Source organism: Mustela nivalis (assembly GCF_964662115.1).
Source record: "Mustela nivalis genome assembly, chromosome: 14".
NCBI lineage: Eukaryota > Metazoa > Chordata > Mammalia > Carnivora > Mustelidae > Mustela > Mustela nivalis.
Genome location: NC_139033.1, coordinates 33,957,575 through 33,979,707, shown reverse-complemented (window position 1 = coordinate 33,979,707; position 22,133 = coordinate 33,957,575). Strand labels below are relative to the sequence as shown.

Here is a 22,133-nt window from a genome sequence, read left to right as displayed (position 1 = left end):
ATCTCGGACTCTCACAGCCCTCCCCCAACACTGCCCACTGAACTCTGGGGGACATATGGAAAGCACTCATCCTGGTAACATTTGATGGACCCTAAAATCATGTTAACATATTCATATAAATAAACATTCCAACACCAGAAGACTTTTCTGTGATATATTGCCTCTAAATCCTAAGAGGATACTCCATAAAAGAAAGATCCAATGGAGCATTGTAAGGGAAGAATCGTGATGGGGAAAATATTAAATATTTAGTACAGGGATAAAACAGTATATACTTTTTTTTTACAAAGGGTTTTAAACTACCCAAAGTTTCAGAGAATAAAATAAGGCAGACCCTCAACTGTTTTAAGTGATTTGACTGTGAACTTCAATAGAAAATCTTTGAATAGAAATGTGCCTTACATTTAATACACTCAACAACTGTTGAATTCAGAGATTTAGCTCTATCATTTTTACTCCTAACACTGTAATATTAAAATTTCTCCCCTCGTCTATCTATAAACCTTGCTTTAAGCAAACCTACCATAGTCCATTGTTGAATTCTTCAAAGATTTTATTAAAATCTGATGAAGTCTCATCCATATAAATATGTATACATATAATTTTTCCTCCCTTATTAATAATGGGTTTAGAAAACCTTAAGTAAAAAAAAAAAAAAACTTTAAGTAAAAAAAACTGTATTTATTGAATACTATACAGTATGAGTTGGTGGATGGAAATATTCAGACATTCATGGGAAATTCACAAATAGTAGTATTTACTGAAGGCATCCATCTGTATTAGTCAGGGTTCCCTGAAAAAACGAACCAATAGGTGACAAATAATAAGGAATTGACTCATACATTTATGGAGGCTGGCAAGTCCAAAACCTGCAGAAGCTCCCAGAAATTCCCAATTCCAAGGCCATCAGGCAGGAGAATTCACTCACTCAGAGGGCCAGCCTTTTTATTCTATTTGGGACTTCAACTGATTGAATGCAGCCCACCCATACTGAGAAGAGCAATCTGCTTTATTTAGTCTACCAATTTAAATGTTAATCTCACCAAAACACCCTCAGAGAAACACCCAGAATAACACTGACCAAATATGCAGGCACCCTGTGGCCCAACATGGTAACAATGAAACTAAGCACACCATGCCCCCCCAAACAAACAAACAAACAAACAAACAAAAGCCTGTTTTGTCTTTTCTCTAAATTTTGGTAGGGAATTAATCACCAAGGAGAAATCACCTCAACAAAACAGAAACTTCTCTTTCTAGAGAAGGCGGTAGAAGCTCCTAGGGACCTGAAGACTCTGGCATATTGATTAGGCTGCTTCGAATCAGAGTTCATCTTCGCCATCTCCCCCCATCATATATACTACTTACCTTTCTGAGCCACACCTTTCTCATCTATTAAAATGGAAAAATAATAGTGCATATTGAACAGAGTAGTTAGGAAGTTTGAATGAGATGATTCCCATAATGTGTGTCTGTCACATGACAAGTTCTCAATAAACACTGGCCGCAGAAGTAATAGTTACTGTTATAACTGGGAGTTCCAATCCCAAGCTTTGCTGAAACCTATTAAAATATGGCATAACTGCCTTAACCGGGGTATTTATTTCCATCAGCGCAAATTTGGGGATTTTATCAGTTGCTTATACATATCCTTTTATCAGATGTTGATGCATAGATCATTTGGCCACAAGTACCACAAGTACAGGTAAAACATTTAGTAACCAATCAATTCATCAAAATACGTTTCTTTTTTCTTTTTTTAAGGATATTATTTATTTATTTGTCAGAGAGAGAGAGAGAGAGCGGGCGCGCACAGGCAGGCAGAGTGGCAGCAGAGGCAGAGGGAGAAGCGGGCTCCCCGTGGAGCGAGGAGCCGGATGTGGGACTCCATCCCAGGATGCTGGGATCAAGACCCAAGCCGAAGGCAGCCGCCCAACCAACTGAGCCACCCAAGCGTCCCAAAATAAGTTTATTTATTTAGAAAATCAGTAATGGGGGTTGGGGGGTAGAAATCCTAGAAGCAGGGCGGCTGGGTGGCTCAGTGGGTTAAAGCCTCTGCCTTGGGCTCAGGTCATGATCCCAGGGTCCTGGGATCAAGCCCCACATCTGGGTCTCTGCTCAGCAGGGAACCTGTTTCCTCCTCTCTCTCTGCCTACCTCTCTGCCTACCTCTCTGCCCATTTGACAGATCTCTGTCTGTCAAATAATATTTGAAAAATATTATTAAATATTTTAAATATTTTAATATTATTTTAAAAAATCCTAGAAGCAATCCACCTGAAGACTTTAAATTTTTTTAAGTTTTGATTTATTTATTTGGCAGAGAGAGAGAGAGATCACAAGTAGGCAGAGGCAGGCAGGGGGGGGGGGGAAGCGGGCCCCCTGCTGAGCAGAGAGCCCAACACAGGGCTCCATCCCAGGACCGTGAGATCCTGACCTGGGCCAAAGGCAGGGGCTTCACCCACTGAGCCACCGAGGTGCCCCCACCTGAAGACTTTAAAGAAAGAGAGAGATGTGGATGCGGAAAGGGGAACAGAGGGAGTCCCCCTCTACCCACGGATTAAATCTAGTCAGTAGTCAGTAAATGTAGTCAGTAACTTCTGAAGAACTTGGCACTGGAGGGTAGGAGGCAGGACAAAGGAGAGGCTGTCACTCCTGTCGACCTTGTCTGGCCCCACAGCCAAAAAGTTTGGACTATAGTCAGAAACTGCCTTCTGGAATGGCCTTGTCATAGTTACTGTGTAATTCAGAAGGCTCCCCTCACCTGAGGATGGCCTCAGCTTCCTCCTCGGAAAACGCTGTCCTGCAGGGAACTCTGTCTGCCCCATCTCTACCTCACCCAAAGGTTTAAAACCCTATGGTTTTGCTACGAGGACAAAGACAGTAAATGACAGCATTTGGAGAAATTCTTAAAAGTAAATGATAGAGGTTTTCCTCTCCGTCTACCATCTCTCCCCACTCCTGCTCCTGAAAATTATGTCTGTGGAATCCTCAAGGTCAAGGTTAAACCCAGGTCGAAATTCATCTCCTTTCTGATCCCGTTTGCCTATCTTTTCCAGTTCTCATTAACTACCTCTTCCGGAATCCGGAATCTATGCAGAGTAAGTCGCTTCGACTTCGGGGGGAGTTTGGGGGTAGACACCCTCCCCTCTGCCCCCAGGACTTCCTACCTCCTTTCCTCTTGCTCCTTCTCAACACTTCCTTACTCTCTCAGCCAATAGAGGGGTTTAAACATGTAAATGTGGTATCTAAACTGCATTTAAAGAATTAACCCATTTTGCCCCTCACTGCTCTGAACCACAGGGTGCCAACCGGACTCTAATTGCTTTCATCTGGTGGGGTTCCAGACAGCTCCTCAGAAGGAAGGAGCGCACATTCCTGGCACCAATTGGCTAATTCAATTTACTTCCACGGCATTAGCCTCTGTCAGAATATTCATGAGCAGGGGAATGAGGACCCGCGGCACAGACAGGCGGCAGCCACTCGGGCTAGGGAAGGCGCGAGGGAGGGGAGGCGGACCGCGCGCCGCGCTCCGGGGACGGTGACCGCGACGAGGCGGCTCTTCTCCGCGCGGGGCCGAGCGCAGGGGGCCGCGGGAGGGCGGGGCAGGGCATCGCGGGGTTGGCGCGCCTGGCATTGCAGCCCAACTCCTGGCGACCGCGCGGAGACTTTGCGAAAGATCCGAAGGCAGAAAAGCTGTGACACTTTTGATACAGGGGGTAGGGGGGTGGGGGGGGCGGGGGCACGTCGCAAGCGGAGGCGAAGGGACGCAGCGGGACACCTGCCGCCCGGCGGGGCTGGCAGCGATGTGACCTGGACGCCCGCCCCGAAGGAGTCCGGACCGAACGTCCCCGGAGAGTCGCCGGCCGTGCCAGGTAAAGGGGAGTGCTCGGGTGGGGACCCGCGCGTTTGTCCCCAGGCTCCGGAAGCTGGAGGCGCAGGGAGCCGGTGCCCGCTCTCTCCGGGCAGCAGCCCCCCGGCGCGGCGCTCTGTCCCTCTCCGCGCCATGCTCTCTCCGCAGGTCCCCGCCGCCGCGGCAAGCCTGCGGGCCGCTCGGAGTTGGACTTCCTCGGACTTTGGGGGAAGGGGACGTGAAGGAGCCGCCCGGGCTGGGGAGCTGCTTCCCGGGGGCAGGGAGCTGGGGCGCAGCGGGGCGGACGGAGGACGCTGAGCGCCGGTGGCGGGGGCTGCGCGCGCGGGGACGTGGGGACGGACGACCCAAGAGCGCGGCTCGCGGGGGCGCTTGGACCCGGCTTCGCCCTCGTTTCCCCGAGGGCGGCGGCGCCTCCGTCTGGCTGCCGATGGGCGAGAGCTGGCTGCGTCCCCAACTCGGGGATGCGCCCCGGGAAGGGGGACCGGAGAGCAAGGCTCCGGGGAGGCTCGGACGCCTGCGGGGCCGGTCGCAGTCCGCGCCTCTCGCCGCGCCCCCGCTCGAGCTCAGCGGTGGGAGGAGAATGTGGTGGTGACTCGGGTCCCCGCCACCTGCCGGACATCGCCAACTCCCCGGATTTCCTGTCTCCGGGCCCGACACTCCCAGGGAAAGCTCTGAATTGCGCTCGGGGTGTTTGGGTTTTGCTCGCCGTGGTGGCCATGGGGTGAGAGCTGGGGAGAGGAGGCTGCTAGGAGGTCGGATAGGGTGAAAGTTGCAGATGCGTCCAAGAAACGCAAACGCTGAGTCCCAGCCCGCCCTTAGCAACAGGAGAGACTGGAGGCTGGACTTGGGCTGAAGCAGGAGACTCGGCCTGGCTCTCCACCTCGGGGGCGCGGGGGTGGGGGATGGAACCTGGAGGGCAGCCTGGAGGCACTGCCAGAGCCCTTTCCTGTGTGCTGAGACCTGGCAGAGACAGAGAGCTGGCAGCACAACACCTGGGGGTGGGGCGGAGGGGTTGGATCCTGGTGGATTCAGGCTTCACTGTGCCTTTATTATTGTCATTGTCATTACTATTACTATTGCTGCTGTTGTTACTGGCACAACCGCCAGGAAGTATTTTGTCTTCTGTTAATAGGTCGCCTGGAAACTGACTCTGCCCCTCCCCAAATAAAATGTCCCCTGCTCCCTGCTAGTCTCTGATGTCCTCCCATCAAAGGAAATACTGTGGTGGTGTCAGGGACACAGCTAAGGAATCCGAGCGACTTAAAAACACAGAAACAAAAAGTCGCAACTGTATACTGTGACTGCGCCCATGCTAGAGATGGACTTCCATCAGCTCGCCTTCCTCCGCCTTATCTGGGGCTGGGGAGCAGTGGAGTCAGTGCCAATTGTGAACTCCGTCCATGACCCAGCTTTCTCCTTTCTTGTATTTATACAATCTGGGAATTAATTTTTATCTTCGGGTGACCCTCACAGCCCCACTGGGCATGTGACCTGGCAGGGGCAGGCTTCGGTTCCCAACACTGGAGGCAGCCACAAGGGCACCTGCGCTTGCCTCCTCTTGGCTTGGCCCCTGGTGAGAGCTGGCCAGCTGATGATGGAGAAAACAGGGCAAGAGTGTGGGAGAACAGCGTGTCAGAGCTAAGCCAAGTACAGGAGATGAGGTCAAGCCTCTTCACTGGCCGTATCCCTTTCTGCCAGAGCAGAGAGACAAATGAAGAGCAAGTGGGAAGTAGTATAAATTGGCAAACCAAGCTCTCAGAGTCTACTTAAGGCTGTCGCCGCTGACTTTGGTGTGACCTTTCCTGTCCCGTGCTTCTGATTTTCTCTATTTGCCAATGCACGAGTAGCCATGCCTTTCTAATAGGACAGTTGTCGTGAGATGATCTAATTTCACATCCCCAAAAAACGCTTGGAGCATCCTGGGAAAGGACAGTCTATAAAATACGAGATTTGAATGTTTTGTGAAAAGTTTGCTACACTGCAGGTTACGGAGACACATTTTTAGCATGTGTGCCATGTGGCAGTGTAAAATTAAAATGGAAAAGGAAAGTACAAACATAAAAATGACTTAGCATTCTTGACATTCTTGTGCATACTTGTAGAAAAATTATCTTTCATTTGGGGAGAGTTGCCCGGGAATTTAATCAGTGTTTATACTACTGAAACGCCCCCTTCTACCTTTCTCCCCTGTAAAATTTTATGACCCAGTTCTCACAGGAAAGGCAATGCGAATGGGCTAAGTGCTGGGGGCTGAGAGGCCAGATCCAAGGGTTGTTAGGGGAACCATCACATAGGGTTTGGAGACTGGAATGGGAAAAAAGATGCCATCACCCTCACAGAGCAGGGAAATGTTCGGGGGGCAGGGGGCAATTGAGCAGTGTAGGGCAGCGGACCTAGCAGTGGCTATCATCTGCTCCCAGATTCAGGAAAGACACTCCATCAGTCCAAAGAGGGCTAACCAAGGTGCTTTTTCCTCCTCCCTTCCGTTAAGGTACTGCCTTTCTCTTGCCTTTGGATTGGCGGTAATTTCTCTATCCCCGACTGTAGAGTAGAATAGTTTTGTCTTGCTGTTTCAAAGAGATCCAGGCGTATTCTCTCAGCCCCTTACATATTTGTAAATATTCCCCAAGTTCTGAAGCTTCTCAAAGACGTGCAGCTGGTGGTGAATTTAAGTAAATAGTTGGAAGTAATCAAGAGAGCCACTGAAAAGTGGGTATGTTTTCCCCTGGTGGAGAAGTTATTGAATGCCTTTTGAGCTCGAAAATGAGCAGTTTAGAAAAGCAGAGGGGATTTCCTTGACTTCCCTCTACCCATAAACCAGTTGTTGTACTTTTCCTCCCCTCATAGTAGTGAGCACTGTTTGCTTAAGCATTTTTTACAATTTTGGACTTAAAATGGGGTTTCGCCTGCTGGTGCTCTATGGAGAGAGGAAAAATGTAAAGAGATACGGAAGGAAGAGCTGCAGGGGCCAGAACATAAATCAGCCAGAATATATGGGGGGGTGATGAGAATAGGTCTTTTCACCCTAAAAAAAAATGTCCACTTTGGAAGAAAAAGAAGTCTGATTATTGGCATCCGAGGCTGAAACCAAGGCAGCTGATGCCCAGAGGAGCCAAAGGGCAGTTCTTCTTAGTTTAGAAACAGCAAGACAGCCTCTGCCAAAGATTGCTGTAAACACGGAATAAAGATTTCATTGTGGGCTGCTGTGACTAGAATAATTAGACAGTTAATTGTTCATTCTGATCTAGTGCTGTTGGAATCAGTAGTGCAGAGCAGCAAAAATACGAGCAAGGGAGAAATAGAAAAGTAACACATCACTTTTATCTTCACTTGTTTCCCTGGGATGGTATTCTGGAAATCCTAGTTAGTGTTCAAAAAAAAAAAAAAAAAAGAAAAGAAAGAAAAGAAAAGAAAAGCAATATTCATATCCCCAGAACCCTGGGGACACTGCATCTGTGACCCACTGCTGCCATTTCTTCCCCTCCAGGTTCTACTCTGGTTATGGACTAAATATGGCATCTTCTAAAACCAGCCTGAGGAAGACAGTAGGAATGAATGCATTAGGTGACCTGGGCGTCAGTTACTAGACTTATGTTAGGGGAGACCCTTAGTAGCAGCTCAATCAAAAAATATGCAAATAGAACTAAATTTTTGTGCTTCAGACATTTTTTTTTTTAGAGGCATTTAAGAAGTGTTTAAGAAGTAAACATTCCATTATTGACATTTAATTATTTTCTATTATAAAACAAATTGCCTAGTGATTAATCTTTTACATTTAATTGAAGAAATAGCCTCCTCTGTATTTTCACGCTAATTTAGAGACAAAAGAAAACATATTTTAAGTGATAAAGGTGATTTTAAGCAGCCGAGCATCTAGTTATTATAGGCAGTAGACTGTGACTTATTGTTATTTACTAAAAGATGGCACCGTCATAAATTCCTTTCAAAATGACTTCTGCAAATAAGAAATGAGTAAGAGACTGTGGAGAGCATTAAGTACTTGGTATCAGGGGTGGGAAGGAAGAATGATGTTATCTATGCATCAGATTTAAACTGTCCCTGAATCCTCATATTGATATGGAATATGGAGCAAAGTTCTCATTGTTCGAATGAAAAAAAAAGAAAAGAACATCTTTAAGTATCAACGTTAAATATAATTGTTCTGTGGATAAAAGCACTATGTTATAAAGTAAGCATGCTAAATTACATGAGGTCATAAAGTCCCATGAAAAGAAATACTTCATTTCTCCAAGATATGCATTTGATCTCAGTTTGCTAAAGAGGTACAGAACTACCTTTACCAACCTTCAGTTTCTTCTACCCATCATGAATAAAAAGGGATTGCAAAGGCAGAATTACTTACTGAGTGTTAAAAAGCATAAGTGGTGCGAAATTATGGAACTATCTAGATTTCAGACGACAAAATACTTTATGAAACGCACTATCTACAGCAATTAAAAATAGAAAATCCTATCGCCACATTAAATTGTGGCAACAACCCATTTTAAAGAGAAATTTAGTCTTTTCTCATTTAATTGCTATTCATGGTTTGCTAAATAGTTTTTCAGAATAACCTGCCAATCTCCTGCTAACCAGGACTGTCTAGTTAAGAACGTTCCTAATTACATATGGATTAACTTAATTTTAGAACCCTAAAAATATTCAACTCAAAGCATTACTCAAGTGCAATGCAAACGGTCCAATTCCCCTCAAGGTATATGCAATTTTTTTTTTTTTAAGGAATCATAAAAGAGAGCCCATTCGGTATGGGAATACATCAGTTAATAACTACACTAAAAGAGTAAGGAAAGCTATAAACTGGTCTATCTTTTTAAAATATGCAAAGTAAAGTTATAACAATACTACTCATTTCTTCTTCCAAAGCAGTAAGGGCAGGTCATGTCCTGCAAAGTACAAATGTCAAATACATCACAGAGCACTGCCTTTTGAAAGTGGCATTTTTTTTATGTATAAGAATGGTTAACTATCTAATTAAAAGCTTGGCCCCTCTTCCAACTAACACCTTGACCATGTTGACAGCAAGGAGGTATCTTGCATGGAAGAAATATTTCTTTATAGTTCTATAGCTCCTCGTTGGAATCTTACACACAGTAGATTCTCAATAAATATGGGATGATTTCATTTTTTAGAAGGAAAATAAAAGAGAATTAATGGAACTGTCAAGTTCGATGAATTCTTAATATTTTACATAAAATACTTGGTCTTTGTTACTTTAAATTATTTCTCTAAATTGGCAAGATATGCCTGTGACAATAATAAGAATCATTACTGGTGTTCATTCATTCGTAATGTTCCTTCTGCTGTGGAGAGGAGGAAGGTAAGAAAAGAGGAAAAACTTCGAAGGCTTTCCATTTGTTTTGGCATGTTTTCGAGTTTTACCTAAATACTGAACGTGTTTACGCGTGTATGTTATTAAAAATACACATTAACTCTTCAGGAGGAACATGACACTTCACCAAATGGTTATTATTCCCAACAAGTAGTCACACAAATTCTACCCTTGAAGTACCGAGGATTCACTAGACCAATTATGACTACATGGCTGCATGTTCCATCTTCTATCAGCTAATTAAAGGGTTATTAATAGAATAATTATTCCACTCCATGGCAATGGTTACTTCCGGTTGTCACTGGAGTTTGTCTGACGTATGGCCAAATGGTCAAAGCTGACCACGCATCTGTAACACTGTGTTCAGCATCTGACAGGAGGACAGAAATGCACACTGGAATTACTTGTGACCAATACGCTTATACTTACCTGTTCTTGCACCTGATTTATAACTAAAATAACCTAAGTGAACCTTAAAAAAAAAGCAGGTGCCCACAAGGAACTAAAATGTTCATTATAAGGTAAATCATCAGCCTGGTCTTTCTGTTTTCCTTTTAGGTCTGACCTTAGTTGAACAAACAAGGTGGTCTTAGTGTTTTCCTAGAGAATAGTACATAGTGTAATATGTTGGCATAATTGGGAGCTAGTAGTCAAGAGAAGACCAGGATAGAATTAGCATGAAGATTCAATTACCCCTTGTTCCCAGAGAGAGTTGTTTACTAGGATTCGAGTTAAGGTTGTGGTCGAAATAGCATGAAAAAATGAACAGCACAGGGGCGCCTGGGTGGCTCAGTGGGTTAAAGCCTCTGCCTTCAGCTCAGGTCATGATCCCAGAGTCCTGGGATCGAGCCCCATATCCGGCTCTCTGCTCAGCAGGGAGCCTGCTTCCTTCTCTCTCTCTCTCTCTCTCTCTCTCTCTGTCTGCCTGCCTCTCTGCCTAATTATGATCTCTGTCAAATAAATAAATAAAATCTTAAAAAAAAAAAAAATGAACAGCACAGCTTTCTTGTTCTCTAGCGGATATCTTTGTATGGAACCACACTTGGGTTTCCACTTTCCACCAACAAATTACAATACAGCTTTGGAAAAAGTAGTTGCTATAAATTGCTGGAGAGACATTTTAAGTGTGCACCTGAACATACATACGTATTTTAAATGTATTTATAAAAATCTGCAGTTAAAACTATTGTACGCATACTATTTTCCCAAAGGCACGGTGAACATTTCATATCATACTCATTATCACTTTATTTTATTGTATAAAGTCAAAGTCTTTGAATCCCGTATCAAGTCCTAATATGTGGTTAATTTGTACATATCATGAATAATCGATGAACTTCCCATAATTTGTTTTTTAAAGCCAACGGAAGTAATTCAGCAATTTAATTAGAAATTGGCTAAAGGAATTTCATTTAGAAGTAATTTCTAAAGGCAACCAAATACATGTCTTTTAATTTGAAAGATTATTAGCGCTCTGATAGAAGTATCAGAACAGATGGAAGTAAACACTCAGTCTCTGTATTTAAATCTTCTTCCATGCAAATGTTTTGAATAACCTGTACAGTACACATTATCACCTACTTGCCAGCCTTTCAGGTCAGGGAAAAACCACCGGGACATTACAACCCTCTCTGTGCCCACCCTCACACAGGCCCAAAGGTTGCCTTGTCTTCGTTTTCTAATGCAAAGACAATACAAGTTCCCAGGGCTCTCTTCTTCAGTTCCCTCCATTCCCTGCATCCAAGGTCTCGTCTGGAGTATGACTTTGCAGAGGCACCGTCATCCCATCACTGAAAAAAGCAGCCACACTGGAAAGCACGGGTCTTGTGTGCATTTTTAGATATTAAATAAGAATCTAAATCTGTGCCCATAATTTGCACCAACTGGCAAGAACCTCCCAAGGATGTTCATCTTACCAATAAATATTAAACATTTTTTGTGCTATTACTAACATCACTCCCGACTGTATTTAAAGCAAAAAAGTATCTCGCGGTCAAAGTACATTTTCATCCACATTGTAGTTTTGAAGTGTTACAGTTTTATTTACCTTTTCCCCTCGCCTGTGCTCTCATCTCCATAACACTGGGAACATTTATGTCTGTCTAAAAATGGGAGGCATACTGGTATTTGGAAATAAAATCCTCAAGTAGTCATTAAAAAATTAGTCCACTTGGCAGTCCAGCATCTCAGTGGAATGCTTCAGGCGGCTAAGCACAGATCATCTGATTCACGGGCTGGTGAACATTTGGAGATCAAGTTGCTGAGGGTCGTTTCTTTAAACACAGGAAAACAACAGATTTCTTTATGATATAGAAGTGCTATCCCTTTCTTTGGATACATCTATGTATACAGTAGCTCGCCTGTGTCCATTAAAATGCGTAGTATTCAGAGAGAAAGCAGACAGAACAATAAAAATAACCACCACGTATTCAGTCCTCGCCTCCGTGCCAGACACTACGTGGAGCGCTTCACAGGCATGACCTCCTTAGTCCCCTCGGTGAAGACAGCACTGCTCCCATCTTTGTTTTGCATATGCAAACCCTGAAGTCCAAGGTTAGGGGGTCACTGAGGACAGATTTCAAACCTAGGACTCTACAGTTTGAAAGTGTACTCACTGTACATTTCTACCACCTCCCCCAGAGCAGGGTTGTTTTGTTTGTTTGTTTGTTAAAGATTTATCTATGAGAGAGAGAGAGAGTATGTGTGGGATGGGGAAAGGCAGAGGGAGTGGGGCAGAATCTCAGGCAGACTCCCTGAGATATGGGGTGCCATCTCATGACCCTGAGACCATGACCTGAGCGGAAATTAAGAGTCAGACACACCCGACTGAGCCACCCAGGCGGCCTTAGAGCAGGGTTTTATAACTTCTACCCTGGTATTTGGGGCCAGATAATTATAAATTCTTTATTGGACAGGTAAGAAAGGAGCTGATCTGTGCGTTGTAAGATACTTAGCTGCTTGTCTACCTGATAGATTCCAGTAGCTTCCTTCCCCCCAACTGTGCACCCCAAAAATGTCTCTGGACATTGTGACATGTCTCCTGGCAAGCGAAATTACCCCAGACAGAGAACTGCCACCAGAGAAGAAGTTTAATGTCCATGCATTACTTATCAAACACACGTGTTTTCAATTTAAAGGTACGTCGTCCATTTCCCAAATAATAAGATAATTTGCATAGTTATGCTAGCCACGTGACATAGTCAATGCCTAATAATACTTCTTTAATAAATGGATGACATTATGGATAACCTCGTATAGGTTTCGAATGCTCTATTGTAGGCCTCTGTTGGACTTGGTACATTTTACATTTTACTTTAATTAGTGGATGCGCCCGTACCAGTGTGCCGATCATAGTTATAAATGTAATGAAGCAAGAAGGGAAAGGTGATATGTTCAAAGAAGAAATGGGATCAAAACGGTTGGTGAGATGGGCTGCACCTGAGGAGACGAATTGTCACATGAACAAATGCCTATGAGGAAAACAGACAATGTGAAGGCTGAGGGACAGGCCCACAGCCTCTGTCAGCTAAGAAGAGGCAGAGCTGGCACTCAAACTCACACTGCTCGGTCACAGCCCTTCCCTGGCTTTGCTTTGTCTTGGTCAGGGTGCACCCAAGCTGTCCCATTCTGCTCTCTCCTCAAACTCTGCCTGAGTCCCATCTGTAGAATATATCCACTGGCCTATGAAGGGCTCACAAGCATACCTTTGAGGTGAGAGAAATCGTTGAAAGTCTACAAAATGGCTGACCCGACACAGAAATAGACATAGACATAACAATCATCTTCAAGTATCTGGAATATCTTCACGAAAAATAGAAATGCAACTTATTCTGAATTGCATGGACACCTGAGCCAGGTCCCTCGAATGGAAACTATAGAGAAGCAAACTTTACTCCAGCACCATGACAAGTTTCTTAAGGAACTGACTGTCCTACGTTGGAATGGGCTCCCCTAGGGTGAAGTGAGCTCTCAGTCAGCAGAGGGGGAAGATGCAGATGACTGGCCTATGGGAGTCTGAGCCCAAACAGAGAGGAGAATGTACCAGACAGTCTCCAGGGTACTTTCTAGCTCTCGGTGTACAGAGACTCTTTATTTGTTTGTTTGCTTTGAGAGAGAGACAGAGAGAACATGTGTGAGTGCAGGGGGCAGAGGCAGAGGCAGAGGGAGGGAGAGAGAGAATCCCAAGCAGACTCTGGGCTGAGCCCAGGGCCCAAACAAGGAGCTTGGTCTCGTGACCCTGAGGTCACAACCCACGCTGAAACGAAGAGTCAGACATTTAGCCAACTGTGCCACCCAGGTGCCCCAGGAACTCTCTCTTACAGGCTATTATGGACCTTGTAAACTACTCCGTGTAATTCTGTTAATAAAAGCAAGATCTGTGTTTCCTCTACCCCACATATCTAGAGTTATAGGGGTAAGTAAAATAACAATGAGCAGGTGAGAGAATCTTACCATGTATCATCATGTAGAGTAAGAATTGTCTCCTGTGTGCCAAGCCTTGTGTGCAATGTACCCCCATCTTTTTTTTTTTTCTTTTAAAGATTTTATCTATTTATCAGAGAGAGAGAGGGGGAAATTCTGTCTGCACAGGCAATCAGAATGGCAGGCAGAGGCAGAGGGAGAAGCAGGCTCCCTGCTGAGCAAGGAGCCCCATGTGGGACTTGATCCCAGGATGCTGGGATCATGACCTGAGCCGAAGGCAGCTGCCTAACCAACTGAGCCACCCAGGCGTCCCAATGTACCCGCATCTTATCCCATCTTTTCCTGAAAGGAACCCCCTAAAATAAGAACTGGTATCATCACCACTTCATAACTGAAGAAACTGAGTCAAACAGAAGTTAAATAATTGATCCAAGGTTACACAGCTACTAATTCTAGCCTTACTATGCGAAACCAAGTCAGTCCCGACTTACAAAGTCTGCTTTACAAATACACAGCATACTCCTTCATCCTTTCAGCAAGGATACACACTATTTTGCTCGAAATGCTGGCAATTTCTAGAGTTTGAGACATATGGCTATTTAAATGCAAATACCTAAAACATTTTCCAAAGACTCAAATACAACGTTTAAAAAATTATTTGCTATTTTCTATTATCCATGATATTGCCCCCTTCAAACAGTGCAAATTGCTATGAGTTGACTTTAAGTAAATGAGCAAAACAAGGTTTTTAGGATTTTTTTTGTTTTTAACGTCTATAGAAGAAAGACTTGGTAAAAGCATTTTAGATACCATTCTGTAAATGAAAGAATTAGAACCCAGGCCTCCGGGCTATAAGTACTAGTATGAGAACAAGACTGATAACTTTGATTTCCACAGATTTAGGAAATTGTCACGGTCAGGTTTTTTAGACAGTTATATCATTAGAGATTGTGTTCTCTTCTGATCCTAATCATCTTGTTGGATTTCTTCTGTTTATGGTTATCTTACTGGCTACTTTGTAAAACCAAACTGATTTTTAAAACTACTTTCTATACCTTTATTATTTCATTGTCAAAATGCTGATGAAAAGCTCTAAACTCTTCTGCCACACAGCACTGGATTCGGCCTATCTGTGCCTGATTTCGTGAAGGGAGCTTCAACTTTGCAGGTTGCATCTGGCCATGTCCTATTTTCAGGGAGAGCTGCTTCACACCCGCCACTCCAGACAAGAATCAGCCCAGGATTTCAAACACAGTTCAGCATTCTCTTTCTAAACTTATTGCCAGCTTGGTGCTTACAATCATTGCAAGGTGCAATGAAGCCCGTAATTCTAGGTTGGTCATTTTTGCAAAGCATAAAGGCAGTCGTACAAAAGGGCCCGAGCACCTATCATAAGACTGAAGATGGCATCCAAAGCGGCTTTCTGCAGGCGGCCCTTTTGTCAAAAGGCAGAAGGCTTCGCCAAGCCCTGTGGCTCACGGAGTTCTCCCTCTGTCCATGGTAGGGGTCGGTCACCTGTTGTTAATGAAATGTATGTTCACAGAGCACCCAGCACATGTCTAAAAGAACTACCTGCTGGGCCTCATACTGTAACAATCCCTCACCAGGGTACCATTCCACCATGTCAAACTATGACCTGAACAACGTTCCTAAGACTTTGTGAAGTGGAACAGAGATTAGTTAGTGCACTGAAGCTTTATTCACAATTTCCCCCAGGTTTTTATGTTATTCCATAGGGGGAAACCTTTATAAAAAGAATGTTCTCAATGTACTCCATGGTGGGAAATATTCTAAATCAAGAGCAAAGATGTCTCTTAAATGAACATGAGTCACAGGAAACATGTGTACAACTCAAAGCAGTGGAGAGCACAGAGTACGAAACCAGGAAGGCACATCCAGGATCACACTTGAGCTGCCCAGAATGTAGGACCTGATGGGTTAGCCAGGGGATTCAGAAGGAATAAACCAGGAATGTCCTATGAACACTGAGGAACGTACCAGGCAAGTGCCACTGCTAGTACCTTGATGCCAGACTTCTCAGGTTCTTGAGTCAATGTGTGTCAAATATGGCATCAACTTCTACCCTCATTCGTGGTTCTAAGAACGTTGTTGCCTTTAAGTCATGACACCTTTAGAAGTCACTGGCTAGGGTGCCTGTGTAGCTCAGTTGGCTTAGCAACTGCCTTTGGCTCAGGTCATGATCCTGGAGTACCAGAATCAAGTCCCACATCAGGTTCCCTCCGCAGCAGGATGTCTGCTTCTCCCTCTGACCCTCTCCCCTCTCTCTGAAAAAAGAAGAAGAAGAAGAAGTCATCACTGGCTAAGGGATCTGAATAAATGGGGCAGGAGTTAGCGATGTCGAGTGGAGAAAAAGAATAACCACTAAGGCACAGTCTTATTTATCACAATAAGGGAGGGAGGAAATGTGCCACTATTAGAAGTTTCCTTATGATATGTAACCTTTAAGTTAAAGGGATCTTCTACCTTCTCTCTCCCATCCAACCCCACCATTATTCATGTCCTATGGAAGATACCAAAGAGAACTCTTGGCATTTGGAAATAAAAAGAAATCTTTCATACATTTGGTGCTAGGAAAAAGAAATATTTAAACCAAATTGAAGGCATCAAAAATAAGTAACTGCATTGAAAAGTCACAGCCATATTGAACAATAAACAATTTATGGAAGGAGCCCAGAAAAAAATTGTTTTTTAAAAAATTGAAAAGCGTAGCTTCTGACAAGTATTGTTTATTTATGAGTATAAGTAGAATTTTTTAAGGAACACAAAAATACTAAAATAAAATGCAAGTTTGACACACACATTTTTCTTTGAGGGTTGGCCAAAAGGGGGAATCTAGGCAGATAGGAGGTTAACTGCATAGCTTAATTCAATGATCATTATCTACACTAATTGAGAGAACAGAATCAGGATTATGTGAAATTGTTAATGGTCTGAAATCATTTACAGTTGACTAAGGAAGTGTTTGGGGCCTTTTGAGTTGAATACAGGTATGCTATCCAGCAATTCAGTTTTTAGGAAAACGAGTTTCATAAGTGAAGTCCAGATGCCCAAGCCTGACAAATTCTCTTGTTCCTCCTCCTCCTCTCTTAGCTCAGCTCCTTCCTACTTGTCCTGGGGTGCCCGTGGGCCACATCCCCCAGATTAGTGTGAGGCTCACCTTCTGCTGGGTATATCAGATAACCCAAAGGGCCACTGGATGTGCCTTTGCTCTTTGTTCTCTGATAGCTCTTGTGACAGTGTAAATTTATGAGTCAGAGGTCAATGAAAGGGGGGAGGTGCAGAGAAGATTAACCTAGGAAATTTCTGCCCCAATACCACGACTCCACACCTAATGTTCCAGATTTGTTTACCACTATCAGATTCACAAAAACAAAATGCCACCTCTCTTAAACAATTCCCTGGTTTCCAGGCAAAATGAAGTATGAATTGTTTCAAAAGGATTCTATGCATGCAAAGTGGATAGCTGTCAACAAAGCTATAATTAAGGAGATGAGACGCTGTCAATACACTTGAAATAATGATTTTCCTTGGAGCAGACACACTGTGTCTTATCTGTTCTCAACCCTCTTCTCATATGGCCTCCCTCCAGGATCATCTGAGTTTTCTCAATATAATTGAGGAGGGGGAACTCCCTATGCAGCTCTTTAAAGATTTTGAGAAATTCATAGACAACACTCTTCTTCCTTTTCAATGGACATGTTGCTTTGTTTTCTTAAAATTCATCATGTGTTTTAGACCAATTATTATCAATTGTCCTACCTCCAGTGTTCCATTCATTTAAAGAACCCAATATAGTTTCATTAGCCGATGAAGAGCAATAAGGATTACCTGCTGGGTGAATGAATAGAGCCTTGTCTTTGCAAATTAGTTTCACATGTGCTATTTCATGTTTTCAGCACCATCTGCCAACCGCCCTTCTCCTGGCTGCAACTGATTCCATACTATTTTGGTCTACTTGGGACATTTTAGATCTCAACAAATGTTTTTAAATGGAAGTACGGACTTTCCCTGCCAATTAAGTCACTTTCCTTACTCGTCCACTCTTAGGAACTGTTTCTACCACAGTCTTGCTCATGTCACTCCCACTTCTTGAGGAAATCACATTTCTCTGGAACCATCGCTGATCCTTTTCCCCAAAAGATGATTCAAAACATCTCTTCCTGGATGAGACCTCAAACAATTAGCCATAGATTTCTCTGCCCACCCCCAAGCTTCTGCTGTTCTCCGTGTACTAACCTACTTTTGGGCACCATGTTTGATGGTGTTTCTCCCAGAGATGGTGGTTGGCTCAGGGGTGTATTTCCTCAACTGAATCATAACTTCTTCAAAGCAGAAAAGGAATGTGCTCCTTTCCTATGTCACAGAGCTTCCCCCCTCTCAAAAGTAGGGGCTCATCAACGCCAGTGCTTTACTCCCGAAACATTCCTGAGTGTCAGCTCCGTGCTAGGACTGTTCTAAGGCTGACCTCCTGTCAGGTGGTTGTCTTACCTATGCAACCACAGAAAGATGAGGGGCTGCAAAGGTGGAAGGAGAGGAGCACACGAGCACAACGAGAATTCAGAAAGGAACAAGGGAAGTTCGGAAGGGTGTTAGGAGGGAGCTGTAAAGCTTCAATGTGCAGGAAAAGGGGGAAGTGGTCAGCTTTTTTAAAATGTGAATAATTACATTTTGGTTGCTCCTTGGAATCTAGGTGTAGCTTTGTGATGCACTGGGAAAAATAAATTCATTTTTAAATTGCACGTGGGCTGTGCTTTAAAGGTTGAAGAAGACAGAAGTCGAACTGTATACTCTTTAGGACTGGCTGTGAGAAACCCAGGAATTACCAGAACAACTAACCATGTCTCCATCTCTGAATTCCAGGCACCAGGTGGTACTTTGGCAAATCTGTTCTCTGTGCCCTACCTGCTAAAAAAAATCTTCTGTTTGACTTTCCCCATCTGCCTCCTAGCAAATCCAGCCCAAATCCAAAACAAACGGATGGAATTAGGTTCTGGAGATGGGCACTTTCCCAGGAAAACCTAGAGAAGTTCATTAACTGTTAGCAGTTTGAAATACTCATTTGCAAGTTGAACCCAAAATACTGTCATTCTCTGGATATGTCTTCCCAGGTTGAGATGCATGAATATGAACTATCCAGGAAATAGGCTAATTTAGAGGGAATTTAAGTTCTTAATGAATGTCTTCTAAGATTCCATAATGACTCCATTCTGTTTCTGCCGTGTAAAGAAGTATGCCCTTTTCACTGTTGTTAGCATGCATGTCTTAGAAATTCACTACTACACCATACAATGGCAATTATTTTTCCATGGATATCTAGAAATTCAGCATCTAGAGGCTCTGCACTGAGAATCAGAACACGGTGATTCAAGCCGTAGCTCTCGAAACCAAGCCTAAAACCAAATGCAGCAACATCCCAAATTAGGCCAGAGAACTATATAAGACTCCTAAATTGCCAAGTGCATATGATAAAAGAAAAGAAAGAGAAGCGTATAAACATTATTAAAATTGGATGTTTTGATCAATCTCACAACTGTGGCTTGCCTCGATGTAATCTGGCACATTTCTCCATAAACTAACAGCAGCTGAAGATTTAAATGAATGACTAGAGAATCACAGCCAAAGGTGGCACATTAGCCTATAGGGGTTCCAAGATAAAACAGCACAGACGGGGTGGCTAAAACAACAGAAACTTATTTTCTCACAGTTCTGGAGCCCGCGAGTACAAGATCAGGCTGCCAGCAGAGTTGGTGTTTAGGGAGCAGTCTCCCCTGGGACTGAGATGGCCACCTTCTCACTGCGTGCTCACCTGATCTCTTCATTATGCATGTGTGGCCAGGTGGGGGTGGGAGGGAGGGAAGAGAGAGAGAGAGCAGGAGCGCAAGCACTGGGGTCTCTTCTTATAGGAACATTGGTCCTATTGGATCAGCGCCCCAACCTGTGACCTCATTTAACCTTAATCACTTCCCTATTTCAACAGCCACCCTGGGAGGATTAGGGCTTCAGCATATGATTTCAAGGCAGATACATACACCTGAGCCATAACAGGGCTGTTTCAACCAATAAAACCCATTCAAGTATTTGTCCAATTAGATCGGCACAGGCATTAAGGAATCCCTGAATACTGACTGAACCCAGAGGGCTGAAGTGACTCCCACTGGCCACACAGTAGCTGCCTAACCTGAAACTGGACCCCAGGGCCCAGGCCATTGGTCCTGCCAGTGCGATACAGTGCTCCACCTCCATGGCCACCTGCCACAGTGCCTTAGCATGACCACTGCATTTCATGGTGTTTGGCAAGGTCTGTTGCTGCCTAGTCTTAAGAAATACCAGAAGAATCTAGGGTTTTCTCTCTCTTCTACTGGCTTTATGTTCTAAGCCCTTGTCATTTTTCTTTACATTTCTAGCATGAAATTATTGCTAGAAACCTTCTGATTCTTCCAGCAAGACTCCTAACTTTTTGACAAGACTGAATTCCCTTCAGTGATCTCCTTGGTTCTAGGGCTAGACTCGCAAGGTCTCCGGCGGATGGGTCAGGGCAGTTGTGCAAATGGAGGGTGAGCCCAAGCAAGAGTCCTTCCTCAGCCAAAAGGAACCATAAGCAGATGACTGAACTCGTTGTGTGCTGGCACGAGAAAGAAAGGGGGCTGCATTTACTCACCAGGACTTACAGTAACACCTACTAGCTGCTAGAACAAAAATGCCAAACATCAGAGCTTTCACACGCTGGAGGTCTAGGTCTCGCTCTCATTACAGTGCAATCGCCTCCCACGCAGTCCTTCTGAGTGCTTTTCCTCTAAGAAATGACTCAGAAATGTCCATCTCTTAGGTCTGCTTCCCCTAGGGGAAGAAATCTTTGCTTGAAGTCAGCCAAGGAGAGGCAGAAGGTGTGGTGGGTCTTTCAGAAATTTGTTTTAATTATTTTTGTTAACATATAATGTATTATTTGCCCCAGACTATTTTACAGTTAGTCACGAAAATGGTGTAGATCACTTCCAACTGCTTTTCTTCAACTCCAGAATCCTGCGATGGGACCCTAAGCTAACAGCAGGGAGACTGGGAATGTACTCTTCCCATGTGCCCGGGAAGAAGGAATGGGACTCTTGAGCATGCGAACAGCTCCCACCCTTTTCCTAACTACTGGGAAGCATCTTGTTGCTTAGATGAACTCACCCAGTTTGGTGGCACTGAGGATGGGGGAATGGGAGATGGGGGGCTGGGGGAACACCACATCATTGTCAGTAATTCCACTTTATCTGTGACGTGAAATGCAAGCTCCTTAACAAATCTCAGGAGACACAACATAGCAGTACCGTATGATGGTTAAGGGTGTTATCTCTGGAACCAGACAGCCTGAGTACCGCCGCCGCTGGTCCCAGGATCATAACCCACCCCGCTTTCTGCGGATGTGGGTGTCGCTGTCCCCATCTGAAGATTAGCTCCTGGTGCACTGGTTGGGGCTTTAACCAGCAGATCTTGGAGTGGTTAGCTTTAAGATCCCTGTTCCTGTTTCTGAGCTAGTTACTTATAGTCCCAGACAAGTTACTTCGTCTCTCTGAGCAAGTTCACTCATTTGAAGAATGAGAGTAATAATGTCAACCTTGAAGGAATTATATTTGATTATCTATATAAAACACTGTGCACCTTCCCTAACACATAGGGAACACACAATAAATGGTGACCGCAAATACTATCAGAAGAAAATGGAACCACATGCCTCTTTATGACCGCTAGCCAATAAAGATAACTGCAAAACCAAATTTAAAAAACTAAAAAAATGTTAGGTGGTATGGGATAGTTTAAAAAACCAGCAGGTTTGGAATTCGTACATCTGTGTGTAAGCTGCGTGGCTTTGGCTAAGTACCTTGACACCTTTCTTTAAAACAGATGCCTGCTACCCGTGTCCTGAAATTGACCTCATGACTCTGCATCATGAGATAACACACAGAAGCATCTAGCAGTTCCTGTTACAGAGTTAGGTACTGGAAGCAAGTTGAATGTGGGTCACCAAGTTCCTCTCAAACGGTTCTCCATCAGAAAGTAACATTTCAAACAATGAGAGTGAGAAAACACCATCTTAGAAAGACATGTTCCCAGAGAATAAATGATCGGTTTCAAGCAGATGCTTATTATGGTGATTTTTTGATCTTTGACCTTTATCACCCCCCAGCCCCATCTGAGAGCAGCTTCTTGATGCCTCTATTCAAATGATAATCACTGTGCAAAAACTCAATGTCTCTCCATTCAGGAGCTTACAGTACACATCTTAATAAACCATAATGAACTGAAGACGTGGATATCACTGGATAAACAGGCCTCTCTCTCCAGCTGTCATGTCTGTTTGTGACAGCAACTGGTATTTCATTGTAAAAGATGCTAATTTCAATCTGAGCTGTGGCAGTGTTGAGAGGAGCATAAAAGGAATTCTTGATTATCTATATCAGGAACTGTGGTCCCTGGGGATATGCTC

The 22,133-nt window shown here is 44.0% G+C and overlaps 1 protein-coding gene across 1 annotated transcript in view; it reads left to right on the top strand.

Annotated features, from left to right (window-relative positions):
* The first annotated feature begins 3,741 nt into the window (after positions 1 to 3,741).
* The window catches only part of CDH20 (cadherin 20), a 204,536-nt gene continuing 186,144 nt past the window's right edge, over positions 3,742 to 22,133 (top strand). The window contains exon 1 of the mRNA XM_082699384.1: positions 3,742 to 3,874. The gene's annotated coding sequence lies outside the window, so the exon portion shown is untranslated. The remainder of the gene's footprint in view (positions 3,875 to 22,133) is intronic.